The sequence below is a fragment of the Equus caballus genome, chromosome 3 (assembly GCF_041296265.1).
Source record: "Equus caballus isolate H_3958 breed thoroughbred chromosome 3, TB-T2T, whole genome shotgun sequence".
Taxonomy (NCBI): domain Eukaryota; kingdom Metazoa; phylum Chordata; class Mammalia; order Perissodactyla; family Equidae; genus Equus; species Equus caballus.
The window spans coordinates 58,306,767-58,322,273 of NC_091686.1; the positions used below are offsets into that span (position 1 = coordinate 58,306,767).

The following is a 15,507-nucleotide window of genomic DNA, read 5'->3' on the forward strand; positions in this document are numbered from 1 at the left end:
TATAATAAATTAAATTAGTGTTCCAATAAGAGAAAGTAGTGTTTGTTTGGAATCATCAATAATTTAGCTTATTTTATTCATTCCTTTATCAGTATACTTCATGAGGTTATGGTAGTTCTTAATTGCTTGATTCAAAACTTTTCCATATGAATCGGAAAATTTTTGCAATGCAAAATGGTGTTGCCAAAATTGGAACAATAAAGAGCTAAACACAGTCATTATTCTCATTGAATTTACAGATATGAGTCACTTAATAACATATAAAACTATAAAATTGCATCTGAGATGAATGCTATGAAGGAAGGTTGAGTGGTTCTACAAAAGCTTTTAATGATGGGATTTTGTGACTTAGGTAATTCAGAGAAGGCTTCTTTAAGGTAAGTGAAGAACAGAGGGACAAGGAATGGACTGTGCAAAGGCCCTGTGACAGAGGGAGAATGACAAGAAAGAGGGACTGAAAGCAGTCCAAGGTGACAGCAGCAGAGAAACTGCAGGAAATCACGGTGTGGGCTGATGCTAAAGACGTGTGTGGTGGACCAACCACGCCAAGTCCTGAGAGCCACTGAAAATTTGTAAGTGGGAACAATGGATCGGAAGTGGTCCATGTGAATGTGGGTAGAACAGATAAGAGGTTTGCAGCTGTGAAAGTGAGACTTAGGTAGTGCCAGAGAAAATGGAAAGAAGTGCTAATGTTTGAGAGTGATTTGGGGAGTAAAACTTACAGTATTCGGTATTCAGTAATAGACTTGATGCAGGGAGCAAGAGAAATTGATGTGTTTTAGATGTTGCCTTTTGAGTAGAGCAATAGAACAAAAACCCCACCCCAAAAGTTTTAAAATACAGTTCTTGCACAAGTCCAAGGATTATTTATAGCAATTGAGGACAGGAGCAAACGCTTATTAGACTTCAATTTTTATGAACTGTTGATAATGATTTTTGAGCCCCACTACAGCAGAATGACTCTCCTCTCTATGCTTCTATTACAGCCCTTGGGACATTAGACTTTCCGGTTTGCCTCTGTCTCCTGCACTGGACTGTGAACTACACGAGGGCAGATACTAGGTCTTAGTTAGTAAAGCTCCTGCAGGCAATCAAGTTTCTGGCATGGCAGCCACTCAAATATTTGCGAAGTGAAATAATTAGGTCAAGAATCAAACTTTACAATTTTCTATTTTCCAAATTGGCTTTAGTGTGGTTATACATTTATAAACAAAAACCTTTATATAAAATTTACTAAGTTAACTATTCTCAGTTAATAACTTTATTTGCTTATTTTCATTGTCGCCATAAAACTAAATGTAGCTGTAGCCAAATACGGACACATTACTGATGTGATCAGATTTGACTGTTGGCTGGCTTTCAAATAATGCTAATAACAACAACAACATGCTCGTACAGAATACAATCCTAAATTTCTGTATAGGAGACTGATTAGTTTTGCATCACCCAGCACAGTACTTTTTAGCACGAGTACAAGACATGCAGAATAAATTAATAGCGGTCAGTTTCTTGAACTTCCTCTTCTCACAGATGTGGCAAAGACCAACCACATTTTTTCATTCTGGTCAGCAGATGGCACTGTTTTCCTTTTTTAGCTAACAGAGGTTTCTCTCTCCGGAGTCCTGAGTCCCTAGACTTAAAATTTACACTCAATCTATTAAATAACACAGTATTTTTGAGAGTTAACTTCGTAATTTTTGACCTATAAATAAATACAGAATAGGGGCTGGTCTAGATAAAAAAAATAATTCACACATTTTTTCAGTCGACTTGAACTTTCTTAAATTCTTTTCCAATTTGCTTTGTACTTGGTTTATTGCAAACAGTTATTCTCATTTTTGTAAACAACAGGAAAACTCAGTTTATTTTACTTTGTTCCTTAGATTTATTTCTGAGAAAGGCCAATGCTGAACACTACTTCTGGAGATAAAGTTTAAATTATATTTAAACTAATGAGGCACTGTAAAAAGTTTCACTGGGCTTCAGTTTTCCACCTGGAAGGTTAATCCTTTCAGCTGTGAAGTTTTTGAGCTTGAGAGTGAATCAGAGATCTGGGTTTTATTCAGAGTGCCACAAATATACACCAAATGACCTATAATAAGCCATTTGAATTTTTTTTGCCAAAATTTTTTAATGAGGAAAAATGTCTAGGCTTCATCCTACTATATTTAACTTGTAAAACTTTGTCAAGATACTGGTTTGAAAAGTCTGAACTCTCCATAAAGAAATATGAAGGAATCGAAAATTGAGGGACTTCAAACTTTAAGTAGAAATACAATTCATTAATAATAAAGCATTCAAAAAACCCTGTTTCTATTATAATCTTGATCATTATGATGAGCAAAAGCAAAAATTGTTACTATTCAGTTTAGTCATGTGGTCACGTTACTCTGTGAAATTGGAAGAAGCTTTATCTTGTATTATTTACGGAAGTAAAAACACAAAAACAATAAACCCAAGCTACAACCTCCTCCCCTGCAAATAAAACAAAACAGATGCTTTGGTACTCCTTTGAATGTATTGTAAGAAGAACAGAAAAAGTCTCTAATTGGAGCTTTCTAAAAGCATTTCTCCCCAATTAGAGCGCAGTAATGACTCTAAATGGCACTGTCTCGAGGACAGCTCATCAGTTAATTATAAGGAGTTCTCTAGATTGAGGAGTGAAGAATGATACTAAATTTCAATCAGTGCAGATAAATATGGCTTGTCATTATTCACTTGATATTTTAGACAGTCCGTCTAAAGAGCAAGACGTGGAGCAAAAATATTATTGTCTTTTTTAAAAGAACAGGGATTATGAGAATAAAACCGAACATTTACTCAAGACTATATTCTCGTCTGGAATATGGTTTTCATAGTCAATCAGTTCCCATGATCCCCAGAGACTTTCATTTGCTTGCCCAGTTTATGTTCCATCTGGCTTTTTCAAACAAGGACAAACAATATGGCATGTCTATTGTTGTCCCTAATAGACGGGGAAAACAGACGCATATTTTAAATATAGTAGTTATGTAATTTTAAAATGTCAATTGAAGTTTCAATTCCTTTTAATATTTGTGTTCCCGCATAATTTAGCACTCTGTATTCTGGTAATAAATATCTTAAAATTCTATAATTTCCTTATGCTTATCTCTGGGAGAATTTTACCTGGCCAAGTTTAAATGACTTCTTATTTTGTCTTAAAAGCAAATGTAAACAAAATAGTTGTCTAAACAGCAAATTGTCAGTACATATTATTTATCCTAACAATTTTCTCAAACTGCTCTTTTCTATCGTTCTTTCTTTTCTTTGACTTACTTTTTGATATTTTTCATGAAGCTTTTATCTCCATCTTCCTTCATTTAAAGTTATGCTTTGTTCATAAAATTTTCAATCACGTTAAAAACAAACATGGGTTCTGTTTGTTTATGTCACACCTCCTCTTGGTCGCTATTCTCCACCATCACCTTATTCATGAATTGTAAGTTGGGGACCAGGCTCGGCTTAGAAATACACAGGCCTTCCTCTTGGCTTCTCTGTTCCCAGAGGAGTTTGCTGCACATGCCTGATGCCTTTCCATCTGGCCCCTGCACAAAGGGTTTCTCCCACTTTAACACAATTCTTTGTTTTATAGAGAACCATGAGTTTATCTGAGAGTGAATACATATGAAACTCTAATCATGTTGCAGGAGAACCTGGCCTGACCTTTTGTTTTTTTATACCCAAACCCTAAGATGACAGAGAAACTACACTTGCCCAGCAACAAAGACTAAAGAAGGTAAGGCTGTAATGAAGACACATCTGAAACAGAGCTGCAGAACGTCCATGTGAAGGGTCTGATTTCTCTGAATACTATCCATTCTTACAGTGCTTGTGTTCTTATGGCTTCAGTAAAAAAGAAAAAAGAAAAAGCTTCCATCACTGAAAAACCTTTGTGAGATTTTCAGTTTGTAAGACATTAACAAGAAATGGCTGTATTTGCACACCGATCTATCCGTGAACTTTACAATACAGTTCTTTCAACAGACGAATATTAATAATTAAAGTATTAATGAACTTAAAAATGTGGAACTCTTCTTTCTTCAGTGTAGATAAAATCATAATGATAAGATTCCAGAAACCTCATATTTCACTGAAAATTCTCCTTTTAAAATGCATGCTGTTCTCAGTGTTTGTTAACTGATTTTCTCACTCATTCTGTATTCATGTTATCCAATCTCTTTTTCCTACAAATATACAGTTTTATAAAGAAATACTGAGTCGTCAAAAATTTTATGGTAATTTTGTCTAGTAATAGACTGGAGAAATGCAAAATCTAAATAAACACCAAAAGGCCAAAGAGCGCGGGTGGGCACAGGCACACACACGCACACACAGACACACTATACACACCCTCCCAACATACAAGTGCTTTGTTTTTAATAATTTATTCCAAAATGTCTTATCCAAAGCTGTCTCAAAGACTTTATTTGGGTTTAAAAGAGTTTTGGACGCTGATGCAGGTTGTTGATTTCAAACAGAATTACTAGTATTGAAAGACGGCAACTGAAACCTGGAACCTAAATGACTACAGGTTATTTTGCCAGTATCAAAGAAAACAGATCAGAATCCCACCTCTCTGCCTCTCAAAGTGCACTATTTTTTATTAAAATATATTTTTAGGATTGTTTTGACATACTCTTTTCAAAGAGCTTTGTAACACATTTTTATAATTTTCGGTTTGAACTTAAAAAAATACTCGTTTTGAAATAGAATCTAAACCTACATTTTAAAACATTTCTCCCCATATTTGGCGCGTTGAAAGGAATGATCTTTGAACACATCTAGTCGTCTTATTCTGAAAGGGTAAGGTGCTTTTTTAATACCCACTGTCCCAAAAAAGCAGAAACGGTTACCGCCGCCCTAAAGTGCCCACATTTAATATTTGTATTTTATCGGCAAGTAGTGCTGAACCTTGTAATAATCGGTGAGTGAATCCTCACCAATGAGTCCAATTTGCCAAAGGAAAATTGGCTAAAAAGAAGCAAACAGCAAGTCCAGCTTGCTTCATCTTTATTAGAGGAAATTCACAAGCTCCTGGAGATTGCAGTGTTAGGAAAAAGAAGTTTGTCGTTAGAACAATGATATTACCACTTCCCCTCTCCAAGCCTGTTTAAGGGAGTCCACTCCTGATTGCTGACTCAGGTTGTCTCCACCGCCAGAACTGAAGCATGCCCCAAATGGTCCACTGGGTTGATGAGGAACAAACAACTGAGGGGCAAACTGATGACCATTTAGCAGTTTTGGTGTTGCCAGGGCGTGCTAATTTGGCCTAAACACTGTTTGTTAGGATTGCAAAGGTATAAACAATGCCCTTTACAAGAAGGGAGGAAACCCCTAAAAGCTGAAGGCGACCGGCTCAAGGTCACTGAGGGAAGGCAACATTTGAGACTGGGCTCTTCAACTCCTCGGTCCAATGATGGAGCGGAGCCAAACACGATACCATCAGGACTTTCAAAGCTGCGTAGTAGAATAGCTGGTGTGGGCAGTCCTTTTGTACTCCAGCTGGAGTAAAATTAACGCAGTATTCCGAGCCTCCATCGCGGTCTGACAGCATCCCGCAAATGGGTGTAGGGTTAAGAAGAGCAGAACCCAGTTGTCCTTTCTCAGCTGAGTCTTTTGAGAAATTGGAACTGAGGTGAGAACCGCGGAAGAGGGGCCGTGGGCTGGGGGAGGGAAACGAGAGCAGCTGAGCGCAGGGCGAGGGGAAGGAAGCCGGCTGTGTGCGTCTGGAAGAGAAGAGGGGAGAGGGACAGGAGTGACAACGGGGGCGAGACTCGAGCGCAGAGAATCCAGCGCCCGCTGCCTGCAAAAGGGGGCAAAACTGGCCAGTCAGAGCGAGGAGTAAGCGGGAAGCAGAGGGAAGGGAAGGAAGTAAGGAAAGAGGAAGGAAAGGCAGGAGGGGAAAGAGGCAGAGCGGCTGCAATTTCTGCGGCCGGCTCAGTAGGAGGAGCAGGAGGGGAAAGAGGAGGATCCAGAGTCAGTCAGTCAGGCAGCCAGCGGGAGGTGGGGAAAGCAGGAGGAGGCGGAGGATTAAAGATGGCCACCAACAGCTGCGGGAGACGGCGACAACCCCTCACTTTCCAGGATGGTCCCTGCGGGTCGGCCCGGCCTTGATGGCGAGGAGAAGCCCGAGAAGAGCCGAGGCTGAGGCGGCGGCGGCGGCGGGGACCCAGCGAGGAGGAGGCCGCGGGGGAGCAGGGCCCGGGGCGGGAGAAGGGAAAGGCGGCGGCATCGCGGCCCCGGCCGCCTAGCGCGCTCCCGCCGCGGCGGCCCGCTTCCCGCACCTCGCGGCCGCGGAGTCGAGCCCGGCCCGCCGCCGTGCGCCCCGCCGCGGGCTCCCGGGCCCCGCCGCGCCGCCGCCCCCTGCCCGTCGCCGGCGCGCCCTCGGCGCGGAGCCCGGCCCGCCGCGGTCCCCGCTGCGGCCAGGCGGCCCGGCCGCCCTCCGGTGAGTGCCGCTGCCCCCGCCGGCCCCGCCCCGCCCCTCCCGGCGCCGGCCGCTTTGTTCGTGCGGCCCGAGGCGCTGCCCGCTCGCGGCCCTGCGCCCGCCGCCCCTGGGCCAGGCCGCGGCCCAGTGGCCCACCTCCCCCGGGACCGCGCTGCGACCGGGGCTGCCGGCCTGCCTGTGTCCTCCACCGCGGCCTGGAGAGGGCGCCGTCGCGGTCACACCGGGTCGGGGTCGGGGTCCCGGGCGCCTGGTGGTGCGGAGCGATGCCGGGGCATTTCGGGGATGTGGAGGACAGGGCTGGCGGCTGCCTCGAGGAAGCAGCGGGGGCGTAACCCGGCGGCCCGGGAAGGGGGGTCTGGCCCGGCCCCTCCGCCAGACTCCCCGGGTCGCCGCTCCCGGAGCCCCCCGCGCCCCGGCGCAGCCGAGCGAGGCCTCCATCCCTCGGGCGCTGTCTCCAGGGCTGCGGGCCTCTCCTGGCTTCTTCTCCAGCCTTGCTCTCCCCCCCACGCCCTGTGCTGGTAAACCTTCGTTTATGGAAGGAACCAGAGATGCTAGATGCTCCTGGGGTGTGTGTTTGCCCTTTCGTTGCAACCGATGTGGCGGCATCGCCAACATTCATGGTTACGGTGGGCTTTAAATAGCAGATGTGACCTTTCCGACCAAAAGCCATTTGGCGGACCTGGCCTGTGTTTGATCCTCAAGTGCAGCGTTTCATTGATTTTTACGATTGCATCCTGAGATCTACAGTATGAGGTCTTCCTTTCACTGAAATAGTCTGATAAAACCGGATTGAAAGGATGTTTACTGTGTATGTGAACCCTTGCCTGTGAACCCTTTCCAGTGCCTTAAAAATGGTTGTTTCCTATGGGAAAATGGTGCTAACGCAGACGGAAAACTAGTTTTTGTTCAGTGATGAGCGTTACTTGGTTAGTGCCAAGTGCTTACTGTAGCCTGAAAACCAAACAAAAAAGAAAAACAAACCTTTTGCTTTGAGATAGCAGCTTATTTCCAGGTTGGAATTATTTGATAGCATGTTTAGAACAATTGTTTTCCACCGTCAATCATATAACAAATAAACAACATAAAAGAGAACCAGAAATATGTTGGGAAAAAAACCCCTAGATGTGGTATTAGTGCATAGGTCTAACGAAAAATAAATCTGCTTCAAAAGAAAAATAAAACTTTATCGTGGGACTCAAACATAGGGATTAGCTTGGTATGTTTTTTATGTTTAAAAATACTTATTGCGTTAGACTGACTGGAGAACGCCTCCTGTGATATTCGAGCATCAATAGTGCATGTTACACTTTGAACCATTCATTCTCAAGATGCTGGAAATACAGGTTTCTGCTTCTAGTTTCTTTTTGAATTGAAATCGATTCATGTAAAAAGTGTCATGTTTCTAGTTTAAAATTTCTGCAAAAAGGAGATAGGAATTAGAAGACATGATCTAGTCTTACTTGCAAAGTCTGTTAAAGAAAACTAAATGACAGTGTAATATTTTAATATTAGTGGGATTTTCTACTTTGAAGATTCTTAAATTCCACTGCTCAACTTTGCAGGTTTTTTTTAAAGATTTTATTTTTTCCTTTTTCTCCCCAAAGCCCCTCCGGTACATAGCTGTATATTCTTCGTTGTGGGTCCTTCTAGTTGTGGTATGTGGGACGCTGCCTCAGTGTGGCTTGACGAGCAGTGCCATGTCCTCGCCTAGGATTCGAACCAACGAAACACTGGGCCGCCTGCAGCGGAGTGGGCAAACTTAACCACTCGGCCACGGGGCCAGCCCCATCAACTTCGCAGTTTTACGAGTTTACATCAGGCATTCTTAATTTTGTGCATGTGCTTCAGAGGGTCAGTGAATCCTCAGAAATCATGCACCGCATTTGCATTTTTTCTGGGTAAAGAGTCATGGAATCATCACATTCTCAAACAGATCTGGCTCCACAAGATTATGAACCACTGGATATATAAAGAGTAAGTCTGCTATATTTGGAAAGTTAAAATTCTTAGGATTAGATTTGGTAATTTATTATCTTTTACTTCCAGTTAAGTCTGAAAAAATGTTTGTTATTGAGAGTTTAGTGCATAGAAATTGTTCTTAGGCATTTTTATTGAAACCTCAGGAAAATGTTAATCCCATTTTACAGATGGGGAAATAGATATTTAGAGACACTTGTTCAGAGTCACACAGCCACTGGTGGGCCAAGAGTTGAGCTCAGACTGTCTAAAGCCATAGCTGGAACTCCTAACAAGGAAGCCACACTAGGCTTTGAGTCAATGACAGCGTTCGCTTTATGTTGAAAGGAGCCGTTGATGTTTCATTACAATTGAAAAATGGATCTGAGATTGTCATAACAAAATATCATGGGCTTTTAGTGCCCCTGACTCAGAGTAGGAAGAGACCTTAGTGATGCTAACCTCCCTTAGTGATCCTTGTCTGAAATCACACCCAAAGCAGGGCCATTTCTGCAGCATCCTTGGCAGGATCATCCAGCCTCTGATTTTCGTACTTCCTGTGATTACAAGTTTACTTCTTTTTTTGACGATTTTAATCTTTTTCTGTTTATGTGGGTTAAAATCTGCCTTACTGATACTTGCACTGATAAGTTCCAGTTCCTCCTTTGTCTGTGTGATGCATTTATCATCCATAGAAGAGTTAAGAGATAAATGACTTCTACTCTGATTTTTTTGTAGTCAGGTTTATTGAAGTATAATTTACATACAGTAAAAGTTTTGACAAATGTATACGGTTGGATAATCATCACCACAATCAAGATGTAAAAGATTTCCATCCTTCCAGAAGGTTCTCTCATACTGCTTTGTAGTCAGTCTGCCTCTTCTACCCCCAGTCCCTGGCAACCATTAATGTCACTAATGTCCCTATACTTCTGTTTTTTCTAGAATATCATATAAGTGAAATCATTCAGTGTGTAGTCTTTTGTGTCTTCTTTCACTTATCGTAATGCTTTTTATATTCATTAAGTTATTGTGTGTATCAGTAGGTTGTTTAGTGGTATGCTGGTAAATGTTGTTAACAACCTGCAGTCCAAAGAAAAAAATCCCTCATTTGTAGCATTTGCTAATTAGTGCAGTGTAAATATTCTCATCGTGGCCCATTTTAAGCTACCTAAACCAGCTTGCAAAATTTCTGAAAATTGAACAGTGGGTCTCACAAGCTGGTACCAGCCAGCTCTCGCCCACCACTGAGTTTGTTCCTTTGTGTTGTTGAGTAGCATTGCGTTATAGTGAGGTCCCACTATTTGTTGATCTGTTCATGAATGGACATTTGAGTTGTTCCCAGTTTTGGTCAATTGTAAATGAAGCTGCTATAAAAATTATGTACAGTTAAATACAGGGACAAATGTTATCAGTTTTCTTGACTTCTGCCTAGGTATGGGATTACTGGGTCCTATTATAAGTATATATTTGTCAGTACGACTAACTTTGTATTCAACTGCCGAGCTGTTTTACAAAATGACTGTACCATTTTGCATCCCTACCTGCAGCAATGTAAGAATTTCAGTTGCTCTGCATCCTTGTCAGCACTTAATGTTGTCAGTTATTAAATTTTTAGCCATTTGTTATACATGTAGTGGTCTCCTTTAGTGTTTCTGACTTCTTAAGTCTTATTTTCAGTAGTATTTGAACCAACATGAAACGTTTATGATAGTCATTGCTAAATAATTTTTTTTTGGCTTGGTCATCAGTCGTGATCTCACCATGAAGACAGTAGAACTTGGAGGATGTCTCTTGAGTTTCTTGTTGTGCTGATGCCTTTCATGTTATTAGAATTGCTTTTTTGTAAAAGTTAGCATCATTAGGGAATTCTAATGCTTAGATGTTAACGTTTTGTAAAAATTTGGCTTTTTTAAAAAAAGCTAGGTAAAGCTTTGTTTTTTTAAGAAAAATTTAGAATTTAAAAAAAATTCTCAAAAAAATTTAAAGCATTTTGTCAGCTTTTACTTGGACTTAAAGAGAAAACAATAGACTGAAATAATTCAATCATGTAGCTTTCAAATTCATCTCAGATCTTGTAAGAAGCATTAATACATAAACGATTATAACATTGCTTTTCAATATTTAGAAAACTAATTTTCATGTAATATCATAACTTATATTCCTGATTGGTTTTTATTTAATTGTTACCATCAGGTTCGCCATGTTTTATTTGTCATATACTAATGTGTAATAAGTATTAATGACATTCAGAACCCTGATTTTTATTCTGAGATACATAATGGTCTTTTGTTTTTCATATACAGCAACAGCATATTTGAAGGCCAATCATTTAAATACAATTTAAAAATAGTACATTTGTGATATTTTACTGTCAAGCATACATCTTTAACTCTCTCTCCCTCTTTTTTGTTTTTGGCGAGGAAGATTGGCCCTGAGCCTAACATCTGTGCCAATCTTCATCTGTTTTATGTGGGATGCTGCCACAGTGTGGCCTGGCGAGTGGTGCTCTGTCCGAGCCGGGGATCCGAACCTGTGAACCCCTGGCCTGTGAAGCAGAGTATGCAAACCTAACCACTACGCCACCAGGCCAGCCCTCTTCTTTTTTTTTTTTCTTACCAGCCCAAACTTTACTATTTAGCTCTGGAGTCATATATCCAACTGCTAGTTTAGACATATCCACTGAGATGTTCCAAACCTTAACTCATAATCTTTCCCCCCAAATGTCTTCCCTCCTCCTTTCTTCTCAGTTTGAGTAAATACATTAGCATTTACCCCATCACTTGATGCAACCTGGCAGTCGTCTTCCATTCCTCAGCCTCCCTCCATTTCCACATCCAACTAAGCATCGGGTCCGTTGCCTTTATCTTCTAAGTGTCTCTCTTGCTCAGCCCTCTCCTCCTCGGAGGACTTTATTCGGGTCTGTATTCTCTGCTGAACTCTAACAGTGGTCTTCTAAGTGCTCTCCTCAACCCTAGTCTCACCTCTTCTCATCACTTCCCCTCACACCCTTTCCAAAATGAATTCTCTTTGCTTTTCTTTTCTTTCTTTCAAGGAAGATTGTCTCTGAGCTAACATCTGTTGCCAGTCTTCCTCTATTTTGTGTGTGGGTCGCTGCCACAGCGTGGTTGCTGATGAGTGGTGTAGGTCCATGCCTGGGAACTGAACCTGGGCCACTGAAGCTGAGCGTGCCGAACTTGGCCATGGGGCTGGCCCCTTCTTTCTTTTTTGATTTTGAAAAACATAAAGTTGTGAACTTCCAGTATGCTTTTTTTTTTCTGCTTAAAATCTTTTAATAGATCCTAAGTCATTACGGAAGGGCCATTAAAGCGTGGGGTCCTAGTCTGTCGAAAGCTCTGTATGACCTGGCTCCAGCTTCTCCAGTCTCATCTCTGACGGCCCTTCATTTGTTCATTCTTTAAGAAGAGATTTGAGTGTCTGCTGTCTGCTCTGCACAGTGTGAGGTGGTGGAGTTACGTCAAGGGGCTTAAATTCTAGCCAGCGGGAACAGATAACAAGTGTATGCTATTGTCACTTGGTAATAAGTGCCATGGAGAAACTTAAGGCTGGGTAAGGGACTTAAGAGTGTCCTGGGGTGCTGCGGTGTGCGTGGGGTTGCCATTTATAGAGGGCTGTCTGAGATGGCCTCTCTGTTAAGGTGACATTTGAGCAGATGCTGGAAACATTTAAGGGAGTGAGAGTTTTAGATCTGAGAGAGGAGCAGGTGCTGAGGCCCTGAAGCAGGAGGGAGCTTGACGTGTTCAGAAAACAGCAGGGAAAGCTGAGGTTAGGTTGGTTGGAGAGGCCAGCAGACCGTGGAGGCCGGACTTAGACTTCTGGGCTCAGTGCACTTGAGCTGAGAGTGCGTCCTGTGCGTGGACAGAGACACGTTCCTGTCTCCTACCTGAAGTTTCTGAAGTATGCCGCCCTCTCCTGCCCCCGCACTGTCCTTCTACCGGAACAGTGCTTGGTTGTCCCTCCCCTTAGTACCCTTTGTCGTACCCCTACTTAACAGCTCCCTTGTTTGTCTGTCTCCTCCCTAGGCTCAGGTCCTAGATTTTTTTTTAAACGTCTGAATTCCTGTTTCATTGAATTAATGTCTGTTGAATTATGGAATTGCTGAAAATGGGATTAGTCATTGAAAACTGGGTAAGGAGATACTCAGCAGTGTTACATAGTAACTGCTAGCTCACGTGGACGTGGATTCTGTCTGTTTTGCTGACCACTGTACGTTTAGGGCCAGGGCAGTGAGCTGTGCATCATAGGTGCTCAGTAAATACTTGGTGAATGATTGCACATCCGGGTGCCAGCCTCTGCTCTTTCTTCTGCTTCCCTTAAACTCACGGGCAAGCTTCCCGCAAATCCTTTAACATATTTCCCTGTGGCCTTATCCTTCCTCTAATCATATACTGGGGAGATGCCAGACACTTCGGGAATTGATTCACTGTAAAAAATGTAATAATGAAGAAATGTAGATAATTTCTCTCCAAGCTAAATAGATAGGGTTCCTTGCCTAATGCTTTGGTTCATTCACACTTCTGTTTTCCTTTCTCTGGTGGGAATTTTTAGAGGTTACTTTAGTACTGGGCCCCTGAATCTTTAATAAACAAGACACTGATAGGTCTAGAATATCACTTCTATAAACAACCCCACCAGGAGCCCTGCACAGTGTGAAAAGTCTAGTACCGGACATAAAGACGTCGGTATTTCTAGGTATGTTTCTTTTGGTTAGACAGGCAGGTACCGTAGGTTGATTTGCCTGACAGTACTGGTGCCCGGCTTGGGGTGTTTGTACTCACCCCTGGGTCTGTAGAAATTTGTCAGGCTCCAACACAGGCCTTTCAACCCCAGAGCATCAGGTTTCATCTTAAGCCTAGAACTGTTACGGTAACTCCGGGCCCCTCAGACCTTACATCTCAGGCTTCCAGGTCCTGGCCCCCCAGTACCTGCATGTCTTTGAGCCTGCAGGGGAAGGTCATTGGGAAAGCCTCAATGTTGGATCTGCAGAAGCTGTAAGACTTGAGGCAAAACATTTAAAGTAATGTCTGTTAGTGATAGGAGTCATTTTTTTCCATTTTTGTTTAACCAAAAAGCATGGCGTGCGATAGACTGTCTTGTGAATAATAGATCATAAATATTGGGTTATTGATCTTCATAGTGTAATCCATTGTGACAAGCTTAGTGATGATATGCCCCGCAGTTTTCTTAGTATATGAATTACTTTGTGTGTTATAGCCCACTTAACATGGGTACTATTTGTATGTTGACCAAATACACTGTAATTTCACTAAGTGCTGAGTTTTTGTTTTGTTTTAGATTTGGATTTTTTTGTTGCTGTTTTAATGGTTGTGCATGAGTAGGGCCTTGGTTTTGTAAGCCCATCCTCGTAGAATGGTCTTGCTGTTAAATTTGCACATTGGTTTTCTTAGGTCAAGAGAAATTACTAATGACTTAGGTTTCTAAGTTTTCTCCCATAAATATTTTGTGTGTGTGTGGGGGGGGGGGGGTAAGGAAGATTCACCCTGAGCTAACATCCATTGCCAATCTTCCTCTTTTTTTTTTTTTTTTGCTTGAGAAAAATTAGCCCTGAGCTACCATCTGTGCCAGTCTTCCTCTATTTCATATGCAGGATGCCTCCACAGCTTGGCTATGAGCAGAGCCGGTCCACATCCAGGATCTGAACCCGCGAACCCCAGGCCGCCAAAGCAGCGTGTGGAAGTTTAACCATTTGGCCGTGGGGCCGGTCCCATCAATTTTTTTTTTTTTAATTTTTGTCACCTGCTTTTATTTGTGTATAGTATATTAGTGTATGACTTGGCACAAACTGAATGCATATAACTAAATGTAGATTTAGTTATTTTAAGTTTCATACATCATTGTTTTGTGATATTCCACAAAAGAGCACCGTGGCAATTAGGTGCTTCAGTACCTGGGCAAGCCTGAGACTTGTGTGTGAGCTGCGACAGCCCTGTCTATCGTTATGCTGACCCCATAGCAGATACTTTTAAGCCTTAAGAAAACTGACTCCCTACTTTGTAGAGAGAACAGACTTAAGTGGTAGTGTAATTATGCATTTTGGTGAGGTTGCAAGCCTAGATGAGTATCTTGAAGTCAACTAGATACATTTGTACCCACAGTGGATTTAAAGTACTGAACTTGTATTTTCAAGTTTAGAAGACTACTGACTGAGGATTTCTTTTAATACACTAATTACAGTAGTTTGATTCTTTTCTGTATGGCCTAATCCCTTTAAAGTATTTCTTATTCCTACTTATAAAATATAAGTGCTTATTTATATTGGCACTTCAGAGGCCCAGAAATTAAGAGATTTGAATTGTTATTGTACCTCTGCTGCTAGAAAGCTGTGTTACTTTGGCTGGGTCACCTGTCCTGTCTGGCCTCTGGTTCTTCATCTCTTGGCAGTCCTGTCCACTCCAGCTCCCTTAGATAATAGTGATAATTGAGTTCTGGCACTAATTCTTTTAGCTTTCCTCAGTTTCTCAAGCCCTTGCTACCTACATTGTGAAAGGGGTCATGTTCCAGGGTGATTTTTGACGTGTCTTCAGCACTTGATGAATCTGCTGTATTTTTGAATCCCAGGCCCAGCTTCCTCTTCCTGTATTGTGTTTCTTCCCAGCTTCTTTGCCCTCTGTTCTCCAGCGAGTGTGACTTAAAGGAGGTCAATTAATTTAATATTAGCCTTAGAAAAAATAGGAATCTGATACCTAGCTATTATCTGATATTAAAAAGTCATGCCAAAATTATTTTCTATTACCTGCTTTTTTCTTCCGGGTGCGGGGGAGACAACTAATTTATCTGCACGCAACTTGTAGGTTTGTTGCCTTCAAATAGAGCATCCACACACCTAATTTTTACTTTATAAATTGCCTAACTTAGGAGGTGATTATTATATTTGGGACTCAACACGTTAAAAAGAATCCCACAAGTATCTTCTCAAAATATCTAAATCTCTTAGTACATTTTGAGTGTTTTGAGTTTAGAAAAGCAACTTATTTACTTGTTTTAATTTCTCTCAACATTTATTTAAATGACGTTTCCTTACTGATATATTTTTTAAATTTTGA

The 15,507-nt window shown here is 41.8% G+C and overlaps 1 protein-coding gene across 16 annotated transcripts in view; it reads left to right on the plus strand.

Moving 5' to 3' along the window:
* Positions 1 to 5,402: 5,402 nt before the first annotated feature.
* The window catches only part of WDFY3 (WD repeat and FYVE domain containing 3), a 251,256-nt gene continuing 241,151 nt past the window's right edge, over positions 5,403 to 15,507 (plus strand). For 9 of the 16 annotated variants that reach the window (XM_070262300.1, XM_070262303.1, XM_070262299.1 and 6 more), the window contains exon 1: positions 6,333 to 6,466. The gene's annotated coding sequence lies outside the window, so the exon portion shown is untranslated. Of the gene's footprint in view, positions 5,657 to 6,332; positions 6,467 to 15,507 lie in introns of those variants that run through there. The other 7 variants (XM_070262308.1, XM_070262304.1, XM_070262309.1 and 4 more) reach the window with 7 other exon arrangements.